Source organism: Leptonychotes weddellii, chromosome 8 (assembly GCF_054177405.1).
Source record: "Leptonychotes weddellii isolate Sample4059 chromosome 8, ASM5417740v2, whole genome shotgun sequence".
In the NCBI taxonomy this organism is placed as follows: domain Eukaryota; kingdom Metazoa; phylum Chordata; class Mammalia; order Carnivora; family Phocidae; genus Leptonychotes; species Leptonychotes weddellii.
In genome coordinates, this window is record NC_138376.1 from 22,234,649 (window position 1) to 22,240,948 (window position 6,300).

Consider the following 6,300-nt stretch of genomic DNA (forward strand, 5'->3'; position numbering starts at 1 on the left):
CCCTCTCTTTTTCTCTGAAATTTTGTTACTGAAGAAATGGAGTTGTTTGCTTTAATTTCCAGCAATATTGATTTTGCTGATTATTCATTGATTGTGTTCTTCTTTCCCCTGTATTTCCTATAAATTAAGTAGATCTCGACATTTAAGTTTGACTTTTTGGCAAGAATACATCATTGGTGTACTGTAAGACTTGTTTCTAAGTATGGAATAAAAGATAGCTTCTGCATGATAAGCTTGATTTGGTACCTTTAGCACCCAGGGATGGGGAATGGGGTCATCAGAATAGAAAGCTCTTTTCAATGTTTAAAAGTTGTAGTAAACCGTATCTTATGAGCAACAAATCTGAACCCCATGCAGATATGAACAGCTTGGTGTTAAAGGTCAAATAAAACAAATAAAAAATTAATCTGAAGTTTCAGCTTCAGATGGGAGATTGAAACCACACATCATTAACTTCAGCTCTAACCAAAACCCTCTCTCTCTTATAAAGTTCATATAAAGAACTTTATTGTCATTTTATATATTTGTGTGTGTGTGTGCATGCATGTGTGTATACGCATATAGTATATATGCTGTATATAGGTAAATATACACCATATGTATACTGCATACAACCATATGTTATGATAGCTAATAATATAGTTAAATATATATACAAAGCATAAATCCACAAAGTAAAAAAGGAGAGGAAATAATAGCTAGAAGAGTTTGAAAGCTGCCAAGTATATGGGTAAGTGGAAACTGATTTAGCAGATCTAAACAAGTCAGATCCTAAATTGGCAGTATGAAAGACAAAAAGATGCAACCTACTTTACACTGCAAAATTCCCCAAAGGCTCAAGAATTTGTGGTATGGGAACTTCTGGAAGTGGGGATCAAGTTGGGGTTAAAACCAAATGATCAGTTTAAAGGCTGTTTAAGAAACAGCTACATGTTCCCAGGTCTTCTCTTCCTCCCCACATAGCTGGGAACATACCCTCTACCTTCTCACTCCAGCAGATTAGAGCTGTTTTCTCTGGAGGGTAAATGCAGAAGGCTGTACATCCAGTTGAGAGCAGGCACTGTCCTGACCTCCAAGCCTTCTTTCTCTTGATTTTCAGGATACTGAGAGCAGCTTATATGCTCTTGGCAGGAGACAAGAACAATTTTCTCTAGAAAATCTGACCAGTCCCAGAAAAATGACCTAAATATAATAATATTAGGAATTCCCCAATGAAAAGGCCCATCCATCCATACTACCCTATGAAGCTAATGGCTGAAAAGTCCCATCCAGTCCATGGAACATATAATCCAATTCAGCTTTTTAGTGCTCTACTGCTAAATATGAATAAATATCCAAAGCTTGCTAGAAATTTGAGAAAAGCTTATGACATTTATTCTAATATATGAGAAGAATAAAGAAATTTGGAGACTATGCAAAAAAAAAAACAACTTCTAAAATAGTATAATTATCTCGAGAGAAATAGGAAATCAACAGAGGTATAAAAAAGAATATTCAGAGAAAAAAACTTTTTATATATGAAAAACAACATAGCAGAAATGAAAAACCAATAAAAAGGTTGGACAACCCAAAACTAATATAACCCTGTATGTTAGCTACACTGGAATTACAAGGGCAGGGGGAGGTTTGATGATAAATGTGAGGAAGTTTCTCAGAAAGTAGAAAAAGGTTAAAAGATTTAAAAATTTTTTAAAAGGGTCAGGAAAGGAGATCCAAATACTAAAGATAAGGTTAAAAATGGGGACAAAAGGGATTCCAATAAATAATTTAAGAAACATTCCCCAAATCTGAAGACATTAGACTTACCATGATGAATAAAAGAGCATTATATCCAAAACAACATCATGAACTTTCAAAAAACTGGGAAAAGGAGGAGATTCTACAAAAGATTCTATAAGCAGATATCGACAGACACTGGAAGACAACAGTGAAAAGGCTTCAGAATTCTGGGGAAATAGGATTTCCAACCTAGAATTCTATATCCAGCCAAACTATTGTGAAGATTTTCATCATATATTCAAGGTCTCAAAAAAGTTACCTCCCCATATACTCTTTTCCCAGGAAGTTACTGGAGGTTGAGTTCTATCAAGTGAGGGAGCAAATCAAAAAAGAGGATGTTATGGGATACAAAAGCAGTTGATCCAATACTAAAGAAGGGCAGAGAAAAATTCTAGGATGACGATGATGATGGGAGACCCTAAGATGACAGGTGTGAGGCTGACCTAGAGGGCACCCACTCTAGATGAGAGAAGGCTGAGAAGCTGTGGGTGAGATTGTTCAAGAAGATAAACTTGATGAAATATCTATGTGTTTGAATATAATACAAGGACATTTTGCATAACTTGGATGGAGGAAGTTTTGGGATGAGAGAAAACTACATAGAATACATAAAAAATACAAAAAGGAAAAGGATGTTAGTATGTTACTGGCTTACCACTGAAGGCATTTACATAAGTATAATAACTTGAACAATGAATAATGATGTAACCAAAGCAAACATACTGGGAGGAAAGGCTAGGGCAGTGTGCTTATATGGTAGAGGCGATGAAAGAGAGCTAAATTCTCATCTTCTGCTTTAAGGAAGACAATAGAGACTAAGCAGAATAAAAAGTAACAATATAAACCTATTAAGTTAGAGACATTGAGGTAAGTACCAAAAGAATCAGATCAGGTAAAAGAGTTGAAAGTGAATGGTTTTAGGAAGCAGGGAAAGGGGGAGGGAGGGTATAGAGGACTGTTCATTTTCACAACCAGCTCTGTAGAACCATTTTTTGACTCTTTATGTATATAGCTTAAAAATATAAAAAGGTAATCTGACACATTGAATATTTCCCAAGGGCCTATTTGGTACCAACTGCTGGGCTAGAACCTGCAGTCCACCACCTGGAGGCAGCCCAATGGCTACTGGCTGCGGCACATGGAGCTGCCATCCAAGGGCTTTGGGGGGTCAGCTGAGGGCAGGGCACAGACATAGAGTAGAATGGAAGACAACTCCATGGCCATCTGATATTCGGTGCATACTCAGGTGAGGCCTGGTTCCAGGAGCCCCTACCATTTAGCTAGAGAAATTTAATAAGCATTTTGAAAGGGAAAACTTTGGAAAAAAGAAAGGGATGGGGATAAATATTTGTAAGTCATTCTAACAGGAAAAGAAGCAGGGGCAGCAGGAATTGATCAGACATCCAGGAAGAGAATTTAAAAAGGAAGCTAAAAAGAAGTTTTAAAGGAATTTCACTTTTGTGCTCTGGCCAGGATACTTTGTGATCTTCAAGAAAGAGATGGCTTTCTTGATAGCCCTTGTGGGTGAGTTAAGAGGAAGTTTCTGATTCCTTCCTTATCATTCTCTGGTCACTTACGATTTTCTAAATGTCAAGTCTAGCAACCATTTCTCAGTATTTATCCATTGGACACATTTGCAACATTTGACCTTGCCAACAATCTCTTTAATTCTGACATGATTCTTGTTCTTCCCTTGATTTTTGTGACATGCCCCCCCCCCACCTCATGACTCCATTCTTCCCTGGTTCTCCTCCTCCCTCTGTGATGAGTCCTTCTGTGGGCCTTCTTCGGCAGGTAGTGGTCAGGTACCTTCTCAAGGATGTGTGCCTAGCTGAAGAGTTTGTAGGCAGATGGACAGAATATTCAAGAAAAAATGTGACAGAAATAACGAGAACAACCACACCACTACAAACAATGACTACAGCAACACAGCCAGTGGGACACCAGTCATGGTTATGATGCTGATGAAGACAATGTGGCCAGCTGCAATGTTAACTGTGTCTTAAGAGTTTATGGGCTAGAGACAGGAAAAAGGTATTTTGACATCCTGCTGGCTTTTATTAGCCAATTTACCAACAGGTAACCCAAAGACCCAGATCCTGTTTATAAAATATTTATTGTTACATATTTATAACCTGGCCAGGTACAAAAAGGCTTTCCAGTGATACATATGCTAAAACTGAATTTAAAATGTGAGTGAACAGAATATAAGATGACATCAACACGGGCGCCTGGGTGGCTCAGTTGGTTAAGCGACTGCCTTCGGCTCAGGTCATGATCCTGGAGTCCCTGGATCGAGTCCCGCATCGGGCTCTCTGCTCGGCAGGGAGCCTGCTTCTCCCTCTGACCCTCCCCCATCTCATGTGCTCTCTCTCTCTCTCTCATTCTCTGTCTCAAATAAATAAAATCTTTTAAAAAAAAAAAAGATGACATCAACACACCAAAAACACGACTCTAATATATAAGAATATGCATTCAATGCGAAGCTCAAATCATTAAAATAGCTATTACAATTGAGGTATGTATATCAAATATTCAATATCTTTTATATTTTCAGAGCATTTTATATACCCATATGAAAACATTTATGAGAGTACTGCTAAAAAATGTTTAATGACAAAAATGTATGCTAGTTTCAGTTTATAGTTAAGCACAATTATTTTAATCATATATTAAGTAAAATACAGCTATGGGGTGCCTGGGCGGCTCAGTCGGTTAAGCATCTGCCTTCGGCTCAGGTCATGATCCCAGGGTCCTGGGATAGAGCCCCACATCAGGCTCCCTGCTCAGCAGGGAACATGCTTCTCCCTCTGCCTCTACCCTCCCCCCCAACCCTGCTCGTGCTTTTTCTCGCTCTCAAATAAGTAAAAAAATTTAAAAAAAGAGTATAAAAAGAAAAAGTAAAATACAGCTAACTTTAGAAACCTAATCTTGGTTTAAAAGCTTGTTGAAATTTGTAACTTTTCAGAAAACACATAACACTCTTACACAACTAATAGAATATCCTATAGCACACGATCAAAACAGAAATACATCACCACCTTGTACCAAATCCAGAATTAAAGTGTAACCTTTTCTATTTATCCCAAGAAAGCCACATGCAAGGATTGCAGAGATAGGAGAGTGCCTCGGAAAGCTGGCCTACAGCAACAATGTTTGTCTTGCAATGCCAGAGTCATTTCTAGAGCATGCCACTTTCATGGCATACTGATATAGAAAGTCTTAGTAAAACCAAATTATTCTAATACATTTTTAGCACTGAAGGTGAGGTCGACTTTGCTCACTGATGTGAAGCCAGGCTGACCACATTAATGTGAATGTGCTAAACCCAATGCTACCTGTGTGTGAAAGCACCTTTGAGTATCTTAATTCTTTTTCTTGGCTATGTTTTTGTAAATTTGCTCCAAGTCCTGGTTTATCTCTCAACTTTCCTCTAACTTACATTATATTCAGCTTTCTCCTCCTAACCACTGAATTCTTCTTCTGTACCTCAAGAAGGTTTTCAAATCCCCCTTTCTTCCAAGAAGTCCCCCTTGACTTGTTGGAATAGTAGTCCTTGAACCACCTCATTTGGGTATGGGGTTTTTATGTGCCTACCCTTCATTCTCTGAGCCATAAAAGCACTTACTTATCCCTATTTTGCTTAAGTTTTATTATCCTCTGGCACTTATGTGCTTCCCTGAGCTGTGTCACTGATGGAGGGACAGCAGAAAGCATGTTTAGCTGGGAGGAAGAATTGGCCATGGTTAATTTAAGGAGTGATGAAGCCAGACAACTCTGAGTGACACATCCTGCGCTGGTGGTCTTAAAGTCACTAACCTCTCTCTTAAGCCCTGATTTCCTCATCTGTGAAATGGACATAATACCTTCTAGCTCATAAGGTTGTCAAAAGGCCACTGGGAGGCTAAATGAGGTAATTTGGTGTAATGCCTAGCATACGGTAAGACCCCAACATGTAGAGAATTAGCAGAACAGCTGATAAATGCTTTCTGACAATGATTAGACAAATATAAGGTAAACTAGACTTTATTTATTTTGCCCATTAAAACTAGACATAAAAAGTTATATAGCTAATGAAAATGTAGAAATAAAGACCCTTAGGGAAAAAAATGACAATTATATCTTGTATTAAAGACACATTCTTTATTGAACAAATGCTCTGTAGCGGATATTTAAAATAACACAAACATTCAGGACTGTAGATTTGTAATTTAGTTCATCATCATGTTAGATACAATAGTTAACATGCTTAGGAGAGACAATATTCTGTATGTTCCTTAATAAGCTTTATCAAGCACATTTGTAAAAATTAAACTTTCACTTTTAGTTATTATGATTTCCCCCATACACCAAATGAACAAACATAACAACACAAGTCAATTTTTTTTTTATTCTTATGTTAATCCCCATACATTACATCATTAGTTCTAGATGAAGTGTTCCATGATTCATTGTTTGTGCATAACACCCAGTGCTCCATGCAGAACGTGCCCTCCTCAATACCCACCACCAGGCCAACCC